Below are 19,941 nucleotides of genomic sequence, written 5' to 3'. Positions count from 1 at the left end.
GTATAATTCGAGTGCATTACTTCTGGTAAGAGTGTTCAGAGTTTCAATACATTTCACATGGTTATTGTTTTTTTTATTTAACACATTATGTTCTTTACAGACCTGTCTTAATTGATTTATACATTATAATATTAAAATTTTCTAATGTGATGTTATTTTTTTTTTATTTCAGAGATGGAACAGGCTGCTATCACGCTTCTAAATAATGTTGATCTTAATGTTGATGATTACACTATCGGAATCCGTATTGTTCGGCTATGGACAAGACCTTCTTTTAACAATCCTAGGAAGGTTTATTGCTACGACATGATATTCATGGACCAGGAGGTTTTCTTAGTGTCAATTCATATCATATTTTATTATGATTCTAATGTGTTATTATGTTTTATGATTTTTTCTTTATACAATGCCTTGGTGTAGGGCACCAAAATGCAGGCTTTCGTTTTACAAAAAAAACACTACTGCTTACGAGCATTTACTGAAAGAAAATCAGTGTTTAACTATTTGTAATCCTTCTCTTGGAGAAAACCGTCAGAAAGTGAAATACGTTCATAGTTCGTTCAAGATAAATCTAAATGAGACCACCATTGTCGAGGAATCTGCCGAACCTGTTGGTGCTGAATGGGGATTTGATTTTTCTCCATTTGAGTCTGTTGTTGAAGACCCTGATGATGACGGCAAGTCATTCAAAAGCCCTATTGGTATGTTTTAACAAAATGTGTTATGCATAATTAATATTAAAAATTTTTTAATTTTGATGTTTTTTTAATTATAGTTCTGTTTATACATTATGTAGACGTTATCGGTTTTGTGGTTAAGTGTCTTCCGTCAGAGGAGAAGACTGAAAATAATAATGGGAAAGATGAGAAGAAGGCTACCTTTATTCTGGAGGATTTGCAGTACCGTCTACTACATACATAAATTTAATTCGGTTTATTACATTTTATTTTTTGTTTACACCTTCTAACCAAACTTTATAAACCGTTTGTTGTAGACACCAGCAGATTTACGTTACTCTATGGGGGGTTTATGCTGATCAGATTATTGAATTTCAAAGAAAACATAAGGATGAAAAAAATGTTGTTGTGGTTGTTCAGTTTGGCAAGTACCGTTTTTGGGGAGGTATATTTTTTATAGTGATTGTCAATTTAAAAACAACTTCATATTAAATGTTTGAACTATATATATTTTTTTTATATTTTCCTATAACTAAACAGGAAATTTGTTTGTATCCAATTTGTATACTGTAACTCGAGTGTTCATAAACACTGAAATTCCCGAGATTTTGGAATTTAAGAGAAGGTACGTAATCTTATTAAGTTTTTGTTTTATAGTCTACTTTTTATACATATTAGTCTCAAAAGTGCCATTATTTCTGTACAGTTTCCTTGCTCAGCTTAATAAGTCAACGTCTTCCGGTTACTCTGGTTTGAGTTCCCCTGTTATGAAGTCAATGGCTGAGGAGTATCTTTCTGATATTTCCTTCAGTACAATTGGAGCATTAAGCGGAATATCAGAAGTAATATTACGATTAATAGTATTTTATTATTATACCCTTTCTTTTTTTAAATTACTATAATGCAATTAAATACATCTATGTATACAGGAAAAGTTTGTTATTATACTGGGAACAATTAAAAGCTTTGCTTCAGAAGACTCATGGTTTTACAATGCATGTAAAACTTGCAACAAAAAGGTTTTCACCAACACTATTTCCAAGGCCAAGGAAGATGGTAGCGAAGGATATGATGAAGTAACTGTCTTGGAGTGCCAAACTGATCGTTGCAATAAAAGGACTGTTGTCTCTGTTCCCAGGTGAAATTACTTGATTCAATTGTTTCTATATTATAAAACATACTGATTATTAACACCATCTTTTTTTGTTAATTTTTTAGGATAAAACTTCTTATTCGTGTTCAGGATTGTACCGGGATTGTTACTTTGACGTTGTTTGAACGTGAAGTTGTTAAACTCCTAAATGTTAACGCAAACCAACTTTTGGATAATAACATGGAGGTAACTTATAGTATCCAAATATAAGTTTTCTTAATTGCTTTATACGTATATATTTTGTTATTTTCCATTATGTATCTAACTTATATATGAACTCATTTGTAACAGTTAGCAAGTGAAGGCAACTTTCCGAGTGAGCTGAAGGCATTGATAAACAAGAGGTTTGCGTTTAAGATAGCCATAGGTTCGTTTAATATAAAAAAGAAATCAGATGGCTACTCTGTTTCCAAGTTGACTGAAAATCCTTCTATCATCAAAGATCTTGATACTCATTTTGATGTTTACCAGGTTCTATATGTACCCTACACGTTAACTTAAATTTTTTGTTATAGAAATCTTATATACCACTTATGAATACTTATTGTAGTTTATGAAATACATACAGGCTGCTGATGAAGAACCTTTAGATCCTGTTGCTTCTGATCCAAATCCAATTGTTAACGTTAACATCCGGTTTTGTTAAGCAACTTCGACATTTCATTAAACCTTTATTATTGTTTTGTATTCAACTTTTATGTCCATTTATATTTTTTACTTTTTTAATTTTGTTGTACAGGATTCTGTTTCCCGTGTCGCTGACGAAGACACTCCCATGTCCAATTTGAACAACAGCATGTTTACTACACCCTCTGGAGCTCATAATAGTTGTTCTTCAAAGATGCTGGACAATGAGCTGAAGCGTAATTTGGAGGCGGTTTATGATGTGGATCTTTGTTCTTCTCAGTCTTCAACTAAACCGCGTCAGGGTGATTGTGAGAACAATGAAGGTTTGAAGATGAAAGCAAAGCTGGAAAATTAGTATTAACATTTAATAGTCATTTCAGTTTTTTCGAACAATTTGAGATGTTTTATTTTGGTTAATCTTTTTCGTAACATTTATTTCAGTACTTGATGTTTGGTTTCATATGGATATTTCGTTTATTATCATGGTATTAAAAGATGATTTGATTGCTTTAATTTATATTAAATTTCCTCTTCTTTATTGCATCAATTCAAACCTTTTTATTTTGTTACATGTATATTGAATAGTTTTATGGATTAAATTATTTTACATAAATTGAATAGTTAATTTATTTTGTTACATAACATTTAAGTTTACACAATTATTTGTTTAAAACTCTTTAATATAATTTACGGGAAACATTTTGAGATCAACGGATTTGACTAACATCATTTTTTCGCCTAAAATTCCGAAATCACATCTTATTGGTTTTAATATTCGATCATCTATTCCATGCGATTGTATTACAAAATGACCCGTTCATTGTTTTATGTTACATGGCATTCTTTTACTTATTTTTATATACTTTTTAAAGCTTTCAATGAAATCTTAAACTGCAATGTTATTTGATGTTATTATTTACATATTTTTTACCTACATCTACATTGGATATATATGATATTAATTGTTCGATATATTTGAACTGTAATAGACTTTTACAAAATTAAGAAAGATTATTTCCTTCCCTCCTTTTTTTTTAAAAGAATAATTTTTTACAATTTATAATACACGTATTATAACATATTAACATTTGTTTGTAAAAAAACATGTTAATCGAAATGTAATATTGATGATATAATATTTATCCGTTATTTGATTAATGTAATTGATTAAATAACAAAAAAACAAAAAATAGTTTAAAATATATGTAGATTTAAATTTCGAAACACTTATTAACCATAAATCAAGATGATCTACATAAATCTTTCATAAGTTTTGCATTATTTGATAAAATCGTATATTAAAAAATTAAGGTTTCCAAAATAGATTTCCACTATATGATGAAAGTCCTATAAATACCCATATTTCGTGTAATTCTTGCTCATTCAAAAATTCGTATACATAACACCTCCACTTACACAGTTAGTTACTTTGTACTGTATTATAAATGTTTAATCTTCCATTGATAATTATCAATTTTTTATACAATAAATTTGTATACAATCGTTTTTTTATTTATTTTTTCAGATTATTATTAATCATGGAACTTATTGGGGATGACATGATATTTGAAGAGATCTTATCGAGACTACCTGCAAAGGTAGTTTGTCGTTTCAAATGTGTTTCTAAACAATGGTGTTATGAATTATCCACACCAAAGTTTGTTTTCATCCATACTCGGCGAGTTGGAAATTCAATACAAAAGAAGCTGCTCTCCTTGAAAGAAAATTCCATAGTCGTTGACGACATAGTATCTGGGAACTTAGAAGTCGATACTAGCAAAACCGTAAATTTTCCATATGATGTCCATCCATCCTTTTTAAGCATTATATGTTAGTTTAATGGTCTGATTTTTGTTTGCATTAAAAGGAATCACAATGAGCACAATGAGCTGGTCCTTTGGAATCCAACGACGAGACGTTTTAAGTTGATATCGGACGACTACTTTATTCGTTATTTTGGTCGACACAACGATACGGGTGGAATGTACTTAGACGAGGACAACGATCTAAAAGTGCTTCATATTAATTGTTACTGGGACGTAGTTACTGCTCGTGTATATTCACGACGTCATGACTCATGGAGGAAATTAAACTTCTTGAACGGAACTCAATTAGCTTCAAACTTTTATTCATGGTCTTCTGGAATTTATTCCGGCAAAACAATATATTTCATTGTTTCCAATTACTGGATTCCACCTGGTGAAAGGAACATAGTTGCTTACGATGTTATCTCTGAATCTTTCAGTTTACTTCGTTTTCCGGAGCGTATTAAGGTTAATCCTTGCCAAGTACATTTTCTAACAATTTCGAACAAGCTCCATGTCATTGTCGTTCAATATGCTGGTGAACTAATTGCAGATTTGGTCAATATGAACATGATAACTGGATCAAGGTCTTTTCTTTCAATAAGGCTCGTATAGTTCAACATTTGGACCCTCAGCAAAGGACAAATGTAATTCAAGACAACAAGTGGTTGATAACCAGTATTTGTGGAGATACTGTTGAAGTTCTACTTTGCAATGATTCTTTTAACTACATCCAACATGTTGACAGCTACAACGGACCGAAAGGCGTATTATTTTTGGAGACAATTGTTTCGCCTTTCGATTAAAAATTAGGAATTAATTTGATACTATTTCATCTTTTGTTTCTCGAACTATCTAATTTGTTTCAAGTATCTAAAATTTTATCCTTTCGTTACTTTAATAATAAAAGAATTTTGTATTATGTTTCATCTTTTCTTATATCCAATTAATGTGTACAGTAAATTACGTATTTTAACATTCATTGTCGTGATGGCATTCTTTATTACCAAATACCATCATTGATTAAGATCCATCCTAAAAAAATTACAAATCTTATAATTAAAAAAATAATATCTTTGATGTTTATTAATATAGATAATAGATTGTAACACCACCATAAGCATTAACAATAAATATGGAAAACTTTTTAAAAAAATTTGTATATTTTGATTATACACAATAAGATATGTAGTTCAATAGTTTAGAAATTATATATATATTTCAATACAAAATATGCTGATCATAATTTCCATAATCAACTTCTATTATATACAGTTTCTAAAGGTGTTTCTAAACATATATAGTAATCAATTATAGGAACTATTACATATTGTTGTTTACTGAATTATTTTATGTTTTCATATAAATAAATAATTAAAAACATACACAATTTATTTTTTATTTTAATTTTTTAATGTCATTTAAATTCTCAGTAAATTATCTATACATTATTATTTTTTTAATTCGAACTAACCATTTACCAAATATTCAATTTTTATTCTTTTTACATTTAATATTATAATTTGATTTTTAAGTTATCAGATTAATGTTTTGAATCTAATTATAGAGAAATGTATTTTTTGTATATAAACAGACTAACGAATTTTTATTTAATTTACGAAATTATAATTATAAGTCCGTTTCTTTATTTAGTCACTGTTTCTACGATTATGTTGATGTTATATTCGAAAAATTATTTACTTACTATATCGCTCTACAAATCTGTAAGTTGTTTTTTGTTAAATTCCATCTGTATTCATGTGTTTTTTATTTTATTGAAATTCTTTAAACTATCTTTATGTTTACTTAATCCTAAATCTGTTAGTTTTTCTAAGAGTTCTTAATTTTTTTGTTTTAATAATATGTTGTTGTTAAACTATATGTTGTTTATGCAAATCCCTAAATCCGATAACCATTCAGATATTATTTTTTAATTTTTATGTTTGTTGTAATGTTTATTTATTGACTGTAGTTTTTATGAAAATCTTAATCCGTTTGGTATAAATATATTTATTAAGTTTTTTTACAGTTGATGTTATATAATTTTTAATTCATTCGTATTGTTATTAAATTTTTATCAAATTGTATCTGTATTTCATAACCGTAGAATATTATTGTATATTTTAAAGAGTGTTAAAATTTGTTAACTGTTAGTGTAAATAAATTTGTTTGTTGATTTTTTTTCGATGTATTATAATGTTATATCATATGTTTCCTTTTTTTTATGAATTATGTTATAAACATGACGTATCATGAAGAAACTATTACATATCTATTTTATATTATAAGATGTTGTTCACATATTATTTATGTTGTTAGTAATATCTTTTTTAATGACTCATTAGTTGCGGTTTGTTTATGTAACGTCCTTTTGTAGGTATTTCTTATGGCTGAAGGGTCATCAAGGTATTTATTTTTAATTTTGTTACTTTATGTAACATCTAATTTGTAGTATCTTTGTTTATTTTTTCAAATTTTTTTATTCTTCTCACACTAACCTTTACTTATTACTCTTTATTAATTTTGTAATTTTAAAATCAGTTTCAGAGGATACTGGTTCTGTAGGCTAATGAATGTAGCTGACGAAGTTATTTTGGTATTTTGATAACTTACTTTATAATTTATATTTATTATTTTGTTTTTATCATTATTAAATACACTTTAATATTATTGTACTGTTTATATATTCTTATTATACTAATAATTAATTTTGTATCTGTTTGTTTTTTTAGTCTATTCCGGACGACGCTGCGTGCAAACTATGGGGTGTAGACCAAGGCCCTACAAATGTCATGATACACACTGAAGATGGCCGATTATTTAATGTTTCTTTAAGCGCTGCTAAATGAAAGTTATTCTTTTTTCACGGTTGGTCTAAAGTTGTAGAACATCTACGACTAACCAGAGGCTGTTTGGTAGTATTTAACCCTTTAGAATCTACTACCTTTAAATTAACATATTTTGTTGATGGGGTTAGTCGTGGCTCTTTCTGGACGTATATGCTCCCTCCATCATCTCATTTTTACGTAAGATAAAGTATTTCTTTATTTTTTGATATATATTGATCTATTACGTCACTATTATTAAATACAATTTTCCTTTTTTTTATCATTACCACAGGTTATTCCTGAATGTATCTTGCCAAAAGTTTATGATTATTCTTCAAATGATGTAATATCTACGGTAATAGTAGACAACAAAACTTATGACGTTGCCATTGAAACGTCTGACAGTAAAGTCGGGTTTACAGTTGGTTTTGATGTAATTGTTAGTCAGTTACAGTTGAAGGATGACTGTCTTTTGTTATTTACGAAAGGGTTTGGTAATTTATTCTATTTAAAAATATTTGGAAAAAACTGTGTTGAAATGAAGTTTCCTGATGTGGATGTCGACGAAGTAAGTTACATTTTATTACTTAATTGCATGTTTTATATATGTTAATGTAATACATTTTATATATTTAATTTTAAGGCTGATGTTGTACCTATCGATGCTGAAAATGAAGTCGATGAACAAATACATGGGGGTATTCGTCGTTTTATTCGTATGGCTGGTGATCGTTATTTTGTAAGTTCTAATATTATTTTGTTAAACTGCTAAAATACAGGTCTTACTGTTTGTTGTTACTTAATAAACATTGTTGGTTTAGGTTCATATGTATTAATAATTTTATTTTTACGACAATACAGAGGATTCCTGATCCTATTTCACGGATGGCTAGACTTGATGAAGGTTTAAAAGATATCACCGTTAGGCTTATGCATTTGGATCCGCCACAGGAAATTACCAACGGTACCAGACGTGAAAGAAAATCCGACGGAGGTTGGCGATACGCATTTACCAGTTGGAAGAAGTTTATGAAAGCTGCTAGAATTAATGTCCGTGACAGGGTTCACTATTCTTTTGATGAAAACGAGCAGGTGTTGAGTGTTGATCTGGTTGTACCCTTCGTTAGGCGTAGTCACTAGATATGAAAGCTGTTACAGTTTATGACATATACTTCAAGTTATCTCCCTTTCATATGTTAGATATTAAATTTATATATATATATATATATATATATATATATATATTTTACATCCGGTATGGTTTTGACATTTGTTTGCTGTTTATTTACGTTATTAATTTCATCAAAAAGCATTGTAAACACAATTTTATTTTAATCATTTAAACTTTTAACATGATTTAAAAAAAAGTGTTTAATTATAATAATTGTTATTTATAGTAGTTAATAACTAATAAACTTTTATTATATATAGTTTATAAAATAAAATTGTTAATTGAATTGTTTTTTAAATTAATTGTCGTAAAGCATTAATTAGCACAACTTACCTTTCGAATATTCTTTTGTTTTATTATAATTGTTACATTTTCATATTACTTAAAATATGTTGATAAAAAATAATGTTATATATCATTCCATTTATAATTCTTTTTTCAAGGAATTCACTATCTTAATATAGTAACTACTAATTACGATATTTTGTTAAATATAAAGAGATATACAATTCTATGTATTATTATTTTTAAATTTATGAAAAGTTTCTTAAATTAAAATATATAATTTCTATGGATATTGCACAAACACATAGTATTAGTTACAATTATTTTTCTGATTGTGTAATATAAAGTTACAATTAGTCATTTTAAAGATAAGACATTTTAATTATTTAAATATACACTGAAAGTATAGTTAGAGATATTATTAGTATATGTATTAATTTTTAATTATTGGTTACATTTACAGAAGTATTCGATTACAATATTATAAACCCATTCAGGTTTACTAAAATTGATTTAAATTTACCTTAATAATATAACTTTCTATTTATAAAATCATTCTATATGAATATAAATTACAACATACATATGTATTATATATGCAGTTTTAAGCTATTCATTTGTTTCTTCAACCAGGTATTATGCAGAATTTTTAATTAATACAAAATATATTTTCATGTGGAAGATACAAACTAATATAATATATGTTTTATTATACGTTTTTATTTTTCTAGGTATTCCATATAATGGAACAAATTCCGTTTGATGTTGTCATGATGGAAATTTTTGTTAGGCTCCCTATGAAATCAATATGTCGGTTTAGAAGCGTATGCAAAAAATGGTATGAAGATCTTTCAAGTTTTGAGTTTTTACAGAGACACACCAATCGCGTTAGTAATAGAGTGGTAAGATAATAAATTTGTTATATAATTTTAATGATTACAATATTAATATTTCGTTAACATTGTTCATATTTATTGTTAAATTTTTTATCATATATGTTTTTGGATGAACTATTGGAACAAGGCATGTTTCCAGATCCTTTTGACGTTTGAGAACCTGCATGGGTGTTCACTGTTTTTATATGTTTTGAATTTTTCTATTATTGACCATTTTTAAGGATTAATGAATAATTTATCAATCATATTATTTGTTTCATTTATTCAAGCACACTGTTTATTTTTTTTTTGTTTTGCAATCTTATTTATTCTTATTATATATTTTTTTATTATTTGTATTTATTATTATCAATCAAAACCCATTGACTTGCATACCACAATTTTCTTTTTAATCCATTAAAAATTAAAACTGTTAATATTATTCAAACATAGGAAACACTTATTATAACGGGCAAACAAGCCAGAACGCTAATGTTCCAAAATACTAATTCTTTTTTTCCCCAATCGTTTTATCTTCTTCAATTGCCTCATATTCTTCTATTTTGTTGCGTTCCGATTCAGAAGTAAAAAAATCTTTATAATGTTCTCCATATAACGATAGGCAATCCTCCCAAAAACTTTCCTGTGTCCATAATTGGCAAATAAATTTCAATTAAAAAACCAACAATGTTCATAAATTTAATTTAAATTTTGAAAATTAGAAAAAAACAACTATAATATAATACCAGACATTCGTTAGCATAGTTGACGTGTAACCATTCAAACGGCCATGATGTTAGCCCTTCATTCCACTGTTTGCACACACATTTGTTTTGACAAATGTATCTTACGTTGAGCCTAATCAAGATTTCAAAGAGTATAATATCGAAAGGAATATAAACCATTGTTTAAAAACTTCAATACATATAAGTGAATATGCAAAGTATATCCTTTATATAATACGTTAGGTTGTGCATTAAAAAAAAATACGATTTGTATTTAAAAAAGTAAAGTCGATCTTTGGAATCACAAATTTGAATATGTTAATGTTTTTAAGAATAATTCAAATTTATTTATACATCTATCTAAGTCAAGTTCATATTTTTGGCGGAATTTTATTTGTAATTAACAACCATATTTATTTAAGTAAACCTAAATATCTAACTTTAGAATGTAAATGAGATTTTATTTTTACTAATTCATTTGTTATTTAATGAATTTTTAACCAATAAAACCGTTAATATTTATATACATATATTATAACATAAAAAGATATAAAGATGTTTTTGTAAGTTAAATTGAAATCCATTATATTATCGTCATTTTTTAAAGTTTGTGGGTTGTTTATGTAATATTTTAAATGACGGTTCTTTGAAATATAGTCCATCATCATTACATAGCAACCTATACCATCATAGCATGTCTCAAATTCTCAGGACCAGTCACTTCATCGGCGACGGAAACTAGGTCTCTGATAATATCCATTTTCATCGTTCTTAAGCTTGCCGTCGGAGGTTTGTTAGATGGATTCCTCATCTAAAGGTAATAACATTCCACTTCATTGAGATTTTTCTTTTATTTTGTTACTTAATCGTTTCAATCGTTGATTGATGATATATAATTTGAGATATTTTAGATCTAAACCGGTTTTAGTGTTGTTTTTTTAGGATTGAATCTTTAATTGTTTGGAATTTATTGTTCGTAGTTGTGATTTGTTATGATTTCTTCATTATATACATTCACTTATAATTTCATAGATACTGTTATTAGAACTTTAGATTTCAAAATCATTATAGGTACTTATAAGAATGATTGTAATGGTTTATAATTAATTGTTTAAGGATATTATTAGTTATTATAATGGTTTATAACGAAAATCTAAACCGTTTATAGTTTTGTCTTTGTAAGATTCAGTCTTTAATTGTCCGAAATTAAGTGTTTGTAGTTATCTTTTGTTATGTTTTGTTCAAATTTTGATTACATACCAACCGTAGTTTAGACATAATGACATTGATTATTCGATTTTTAGTCATTCACTTAGAATCTCATAGAAGCTTTATTAAGAACAATAAATATCTGATTCTTACAAATTAGTTATCGGATTGAATGTAATAAGAAAGATAGTGTATATTTCTTAACCTTATACATTTGGTTTTTTCATGAATTCAATTTGATATGTTAAGATGTAACAAAAAATATATATATCTTTAAAATTCAGGTGAATTCATGAATGTTTCGTTTGTGAAGATCCTAGAAGATCCAAACTCTTTAAAGCTGGTATGATTATTTACATGTTACTGAATAATATGTTGTTTAGTACCCAAATTCATATAATATTTATTTAACTTCATTATATATACTTAATAGTAATATCTTTGTGTTCAGGAGTTACCTCTCAGTTATGTTTATAAACATTGGGGTCGTCCATGGCCACGTATTCATCTCAAGATACTTCATGAATGTGGTAAGTCTTGGACCGTAACTATGAAAACATTAGAGTCTAGACCGGCTTTGGCTGATGGTTGGGCAACAGTTGTTAAAGGCCTTCAATTGCCAAAGGATTCACTCTTGGTTTTCAAGTCGATCCTACATGATGTTTTTGAACTGAAGTTTTTTATTGACGGTGTATGCGGTCAATCGTATTTCACATATCAGCGATACACACAATTGGGCTTGACTGTATGTATCTTTATTTCCTTTTGCACATTATTAATCTAACTGTATACATGTTATTTAGTATATATTTATGTTACATTATAGTATTAGTTATGTTTACTATAATGAATTAACATTCGCAGGAAGTTATTTATTTTATTTTCATTTAATACATGTAATTCCAGATGCTTTTATTAAAAAGTTTTTTTAAAAACAAAATCTAAACGGCACGTATGAAATACTAGCTGCTGGTAATCGATGGACTGTGGAATCTGCTAAAATACATAACTGCTATGCATTCACGGACGGATGGCCTACTCTTTGCGAAAGGCTTAAAATCGTTGATGAAGATTTATTGATTTTTAATAAGATTGATAATGTTTCCTTTCAATTATCAGTTTATCGTGATTGTATTCCTGTTGGTTTGGTTGACAAAGTTGATTCAGTCGATGATGATGAGGTTGTTGAAATAAGTCATGGTCAATTTGTGGATGAGTTAGACAAGGTATTTATCTTTTTTTTTTGTTATATACACCTGATTTTATTAAATAATATTCCAGAATTTACTACAATGTTTTTTTGATAGGCATATGGTATACATTCTGGCCACATCATCCGACATGAACAAAAAACAGATAACAAGGTAATGTTGTATTTGATATTAGTATTTATAATGGTTACACTTCATAATGAATTTAAGGATGTCACATAATAAAGTTATTTATTTATAATAATTTGTTTGATGATTGATATGTGTATCGACGAAGCTACCTGACATTCATAAAGGAAAAGGTATCATGATTAACAAAGAACTTTTCAAACCAATGAAAACTAAAGGAGATGTTGTTCATTGCACTTTAAAGGTATGTATCCGTGTTAAGTATCACCATGTATTTGAAAACGCTCATTTTTGTGTATGATACTATTTTAATTTTTTTTACGATTATAAGTAGTTAGTATAATTTTTTTTAACATCCATCAGGATAAAAAGATTAAACAAGTGAAGAAGTATAGCCTGCCGAAGAAAGTTCAAACAGGGAATGTTAACACAGACTCGGAATTTTTCGACTTTACTCGGAAAGGAGAATATAGGCTGGTATAATTTTTCGTATATTAAAATTTGATATACATTTTGGCAATTATTAATTAATTTTAAATATTGTTTATTTTTAACGTATGTTGCTAAGCAAGGTGTGTTGTTGTTGGTGCATAATGTCTAAAGCCTGCGTCTTTGTGAAGATAGATTAACATATATGGTCTAGATAGGCTAGTTTGTAATAGATCAGGGGTTGTTTATGTAATTATGTGATAGATATAGGTCTGGACCGCTTTTGTGACACTTGTCCACATAAGCGACCCAGGCTGGATCGCTCATGTGGACATGTCACATGAGCGGTTCCAGTTTCCTATAAATACCCTGATCTCTAGTTCATTTGTAACGGTTGTCCTTGATTGTACGTCGAACTGCTGACCTTCTGTCAATCGTTGCTGAATGAAGTAAAAGTATTAAAAGTGAAGATATATCTGTTTTCTACTCTTTTTTGTACCGTATATCTTCGTATCATGTTAAAATGTGTTTCCGCCACATTTTTAGCAGGCTCTAGCTTATATTGACTCCTCAGTGAGATCATACTCGATCCTACAATTGGTATCAGAGCCAGTTGTAAGCTATGTGCTAGATACGAAGTGTTTTCTGAGACTGTTTTAGATCTGGACTGATTTAGCGGTGAAAATGACCTGATTTTTGGACAGTAGGTAGAAAATACTGTAGTGGTAAACCCTTGTAAATTTCAGACCTAGATTCGGACTAAAAGTGGACTAAAAACTCTCGAGAAACATGGACCGCTCTGACGTCAGCTTTGAACCGCTCTTCTGAACCGCTTTTACATACAAAGTTTCCTGAACCGCTCCAAACTTTCTTTCTGGATCGCTCAAAATGGTAGTGTTAGGTGCTGGATCGCTTTTCTGAACCGTCTGAAAGGGCTGAACCGCTTATCTGTCAACTGTGAATCGCTCTTAGTGCAAAGTCTGAATCGCTCTTAGTGCAAAGTCTGGATCGCTCTTAGTGCAAAGTCTGAATCGCTCTTAGTGCAAAGTCTGGATCGCTCTTAGTGCAAAGTCTGGATCGCTCTTAGTGCAAAGTCTGGATCGCTCTTAGTGCAAAGTCTGGATCGCTCTTAGTGCAAAGTTCTGGATCGTTCTTAGTACAAGTCTGTGAATCGCTCATAGTGCAAAGCTTGTGGATCGCTTTTAGTGTTTTTTTTTTCTGGATCGCTCTTCTTGACAGTTTCTGGATCGCTTATTGAAACAGTTTGAAAATTTTTCCGTAAAGTCTGAAAATGGATAGTCAAGACTTCTACAACATGTTCTCGGGTGTGAGTGCTACTCAAGGTCAAACCAATATTTTGCAGAATGTGAATCTAGAAAATGAGCTGGGCACGATGCAGAAACCTCCGAAATTAATGAGTTTAGACGAATACTCAGGATGGTCAGTGAGGTTTAAAAACTGGGTACAAGCCAATCACTTAGAGAGTTGGATAAAGATCGAGAGAGAGTATGTGGCTCCATTAGATGCGGTGAGAACAAAAAAGGCAGTTGCAAGTCTGACGGATTTAGAACAGGTAGAATTCAAAGCTGAGAAGAAGATGATCAGCATTCTGCAACAAGCTATAAAAGAAGATATTTTAGTGCTACTACAGCATAAGGATACTTCAGCATCAATATGGTATGCATTAGAGAAAAAGTTCAAAGGCAGCGCATCAATGATAAAAAGCAAAAAGGCTTTGTTGAAGAAAGAGTTTGACATCTTCACAGGGATAAAGGGTGAATCAACTAAACAGCTTATCGAGCGATATTGTCATTTAGTGTTGGAGATGAGAAGGTTGGACGTTGATAAGTCGAATGAAGAATGGATAGATAAATTGTGCGATGCACTTCCCTATGAGGAATGGGGAACATACTTAATGATGTTGAAGAATAGTACGGATTTCATGAATTACAGCTTGAGTGATTTCATAGAGAAGATTGAAGCTCATGAACTAGAGTTGGTGAAAATTAAGAAGATAAATTCGGCAAATATGCCACAAGATGTATCGCTGTATTACAAGAGTAGTCCTGTAGTTTCGAACGTTCAGAGTCCGAAAATTCATACTGGTTTTAGTGCAGAAAACACTACATCTGTTACTCCAAATGAATATTCGTCAGGTCATTCAACTCCGTTTGCTAACTATGAGCCGAACGTCAAAGCTTCAGATAATTCTCCTCAAAGTTCAACTGGGTCGAATCAACAAACAGTAGTGTCTGGGGTGCATTGCAACATAGCAATTAACATCAAAAATGGAAATGAGATCACAGAAACTGCAGCAAAGCAGCATATCGCGTTATTGGGTTCGGTTCTGGAGGCGTATGAAGGGTTGGTTGCTGGTCGGATCGGGAATCCTGATATGACCAAAGAGGATTACGATCAAATCGATCCTGAAGAACTGGAATTGATAGATATTAAGTGGTGTATGGCAAGTCTAGTCCGGAGAGCTCAGCGGTTTATGGAAATCACGGGTAGAAATAGTTTGTCGGGACCGGATCAGAAACTGGGGTTTGACAAGACCAAAGTCACCTGCTTCAAATGTAAAGAGAAAGGTCATTTTAAGCGGGAGTGTCCAAATCGCGAAGTTAAAAACCATCAGAATCCGTTCACCAACGATTACTACAAGCAAGCCATATATCATCGCCCAAACCAACAGCCTGCAGTTCAAAGACCTCAGATCGAAAACAAACCTGAGAAGGCGTTGATCGTAAATCAGGATGATGAAAAGGTTGCATCTGGATTTAGTTGGGACAAGTTCATTCCTGGAAAAGACGATCAGGCAATGATGGCTGAAGTGACAGTGATTACCGAGTCAGATGCTGAGCCGGAAGTCGTAGTTTCTGAAGATGTTGATGGAAAAGCTGCTGATGTTGCTGATTCTGATTCTGAGGTGGCTAAAGAAACAGTTACTGAGAATGTTGAATCTGTTCCTGAGATCGTGATTGAAGAAGTTATTGAAGGTGTTGATCAAGAGATTCCGGAGGTTGTTACGGATGTTTCTGCGAAATATTCTGCTAAAGCTGAAGAATCTGTATTTGATGATCTTCGTTTTGAATCTCGACGGGAGGAATTTATCTATACTATGAAGTCAGTTTTACCTCCTAATTTGTTCGGTTCTTATGCAGATTTTTTTGAAGACCCAAGAACCGGTACGTGCCCGAGATTCGAAGCCAAGAAAGATGAAGTAGTGGAGATAATTGATGTGTCGAAAGAAATGACGGAAGAAGCTCTGAAGGATATAGCAAATAAAGCACTTATGAGCAAATTGAAAGAGGTAGATTCAGACATTCCGGAGTCAGTTGACAAAATGTCAGGTCTAGGAGAAACTGGAGTCGTAGAGGTCAGCGAGGTCAAGGTGTCTGAGTCAGAGTCAACTCCTGTTGGTAGCATGGTTTGTGAGAATGAGAGCTTAAGTGAAAAGGTTTCAATTCCTGATACACCGTGTCAAAGTTGTTCAAAACCATGCAAGGAGTGTTTTGTAAAAGACACTATGTATCAAGAATTGAAACAACATGCAGATCTGATGAAATTTGACTTAGGACAATTAAAAGAAGCTTATGACACATTGTCTAGGTCAATAAAAATGATACAAAAAGAAAGTCTTGAAAATGACAAAGCAACCAAGTTAACTCAATCAACTTTATTTGACAAACAAAGAGAAGTAAATTTTCATTTAGACACAATCGCTTCTTTGCGAAAAGAGCTTGAGTTGACTAAGATAGAAAATGATAGAATTGATCAGAAACTGATGAGTTACGTGGCATCATCTTATGTTTTAGAGCAAATAGTACCACAACAGCCATATGCTACACCTGCCTTCAACAGCGTTCCACCCCCAATGTGGAATCATTACACACAGAAATATCCAGATGGGGTGGAAGCTGCATTAAATATAAAACTGAAAACACTTGAGAATGATTTACCTGATAACATAGATATCACTTTCAATGCGTCTGACATTGATAACTCATCTCAGGTTATCAAAAATGTTATTGATCAGGTGTTGGACGATGATAGTGAAAAATCTGAACAAGAAAAATCAGTGGAGTCCGGGAGTGAGTCTGAGGAAGACGGAAATTTTTTAGACCGTTATTTGACAAAGAAGGATAAAAGTACGGATGATGATTCGATTATGGTAGCCTATACTATGATTGGGTCGGACAAGCTTTATTCCAACACGGAGTTTCCGCTTCAGAGTGTTAAGTTTGAGTCTGTTCAGAAAGTGTTTAGGATGGTCGAGTTGAGCGTAAATGAGTTAAAGAAAAGTAATTTCTTTGCAAAACTGAACAAGTCAGTTGGATCGTCATGCTCTACTAGTCCAGAAAAAGTAGAGGGGGTGGGTAAAGGCAAAAACAGAAATAACAAATTAAATAACAAAGGTATTGGATTCGAGAAAAGGATGGCTAAACAGGTGGTAAAGCCGAAAGAGAGAATTGATGATGTTTTTGTTTGTGGTCCGAGTACTGAGATCGAAAAGGATTATATTTTTAGTCAAAAGGCCGTGGAAGACTTCAATGCAGCGCAAAAGCTGAAAGCAGAAACTGTGAGTAGCACATTTGTTGAATATGACAAACGTGTATGCTATCGCTGCAATGAAGTCGGCCACATGGCAAAGCAGTGTAAAAAGGTGTTTGAGAAACCGGTTGTGGTAAAAACTGTTGCTAAAAAGGTTGTGGAGAAACCGAAGGTTGAAAAACCTAAGGTTGAAAACAACAAATTTTCAAAACAATACATTCAAAAACCTCGACCAAAAACATCGGTCGTTGCAAAAGATAAGCAAGTGATGGTTTCGGCGATCCGAATTCTCAAACGGGGTGAAAGGTTGAAGTCGGAGGACAAGCCGAAATCGACTTTCGAAATTGGCGAGTCTTCTAAGTCTCCTAAGTCATGGGTCGCAAAACCTAAATCATCTAATGAGATTAAAAAGATGGAAACTGAGTTGAAAAATGAATCACAATGTGTGAAAGTTGATGTGGGTAAATGTGAATTGGAACTCGATAAGTTCATGTCGGAATTTCCAAAACTTCATAACAAAGTAAAACAAGATAAAAAAGAAGTTGAGTCAAATGTTACATTTAGTTTTCCTAAGACAACTGAAAAGTGTGATGTGGTTTTTGGTACCGTGTCAGTGATTAAAAAAACGTGGGCATCATTGTTTAGCTGATGTGTTAGTGGTTTGATTGCAGGAGCTGCCCAAGTCCGTGCTCTCAAGATGGATAATGGATAGTGGTGCTTCGCGGCATATGACAGGATCCTTAGCTTTATTATATGATGTGAAAGCAATTAATGGAAGCTATGTGGGTTTTGCCGACAATCAAGGTGGAAGGATAGTTGGTCAGGGAATGCTCACGAATGGCATCATTTCGTTTGACAAAGTCAATTATATCGTTGAACTGACAAACAACTTGTTAAGTATTTCGCAAATATGCGATAAAGACTTTAGCGTTCACTTTACGAAAACAGAATGTTTGGTCTTAAAACCGGGGTTTAAAGTCCCTGACGAGTTGGTTCTGTTGCGCGCCCCTAGGGTTAATGATCTGTACATCTTAGACATGAGCGCTGCAACACCAACAACTCCTCAAAAACAGTGTTTTGTGACAAAAGCTAAAGCTACAGAAAAAGAGTCAGTTATGTGGCACAGAAAGATGGGCCATATACATATTCGTAAAATGAACTTTCTTGTGCATAACGATTTGGTAGAAGGAGTTAATGTTAAAAACTTTCATTTACCTGATGATTGTGTTGCTTGTAAGAAAGGAAAACAGGTACGAAAATCTCATCCGATAAAGATGCTCAACTCCATCCGGTTACCTCTCGAGAGATTGCATATGGATCTCTTTGGGCCGGTCAACGTAAAAAGCATCAGTGGAGATTCTTACTGTCTGGTGGTTACGGATGATTACACAAGGTTTTCATGGGTAATTTGCTTGGAGAAGAAGGATGAGACGTTCGAGGCGTTAATGGTTTTGTTCAAGAAGATGGAGACAGTGTACAAGTTGCCGATCAGAAGAATTAGAAGTGATAACGGAACTGAGTTCAAAAACAACAAAATGTACGAATTCTGCAATGAAAAAGGGATTCTTCACGAATTTAGTGCGCCATATACACCACAACAGAACGGCGTGGCTGAAAGAAAGAATAGAACCCTGATCGAGACTGCACGTACTATATTGGCTGACTCAAAGCTTCCAATCTTTTTTCTGGAGTGAAGCAGTGTCTGCAGCTTGTTATACGTTGAATAGAGTTTTGACAGTAAAGAAGTATAAAAAGACCTGTTTTGAGTTGTTGCATCGCTATAAGCCAAATCTTGAGTTCTTGGAACCTTTTGGCTCTCCGTGTACATTCATCGATGCTGATGGAAAATTCGGAGCGAAAGCGAACGAAGGATTTTTCGTAGGATACGCCAGCCCGTTAAAGAGGGTATTTATACCATGTCTGGGGAAGGTAATTCAGGTTCTTCATGTGGATTGTCAAAAGCATACACCATCGCAACAACTTCCCGGACAAAGATTCCTTTTTGACTATGATAAACTCTGGGAATCGTTTCATCTACCGTCCGAGCCGAGTGAGGAGGAAACTGCTCTCATGTACCTGTATCAACAGAGTCAGTCGCAAGAGCCAGAGTCTAGTCCGCTAGAAGTTCCTACGCCCACCGTGGGTACTCACGATGATGAAGCAGGACCGAGTGGAACCGTTCACATCCCACCAGAGGAACTAGCTCCGTCATTTGACGTTTCTGACGACTCAGAGGAGGAACCCGCTCCTACCTTTGACGAGGAAC

At 31.9% G+C, this 19,941-nt stretch overlaps 1 long non-coding RNA gene across 1 annotated transcript; it reads left to right on the top strand.

Moving 5' to 3' along the window:
* The first annotated feature begins 855 nt into the window (after positions 1-855).
* LOC118487218 lies at positions 856-1,302 on the top strand. Its single transcript, XR_004880827.1, has 3 exons — positions 856-899; positions 995-1,122; positions 1,218-1,302. It is a non-coding gene; the product is annotated as an uncharacterized LOC118487218 (long non-coding RNA).
* The last annotated feature ends 18,639 nt before the right edge of the window (positions 1,303-19,941 follow it).

The sequence above is a fragment of the Helianthus annuus genome, chromosome 15, assembly GCF_002127325.2.
Source record: "Helianthus annuus cultivar XRQ/B chromosome 15, HanXRQr2.0-SUNRISE, whole genome shotgun sequence".
Taxonomy (NCBI): Eukaryota; Viridiplantae; Streptophyta; class Magnoliopsida; order Asterales; family Asteraceae; genus Helianthus; species Helianthus annuus.
This window is presented reverse-complemented; position numbering and strand designations above follow the sequence as displayed.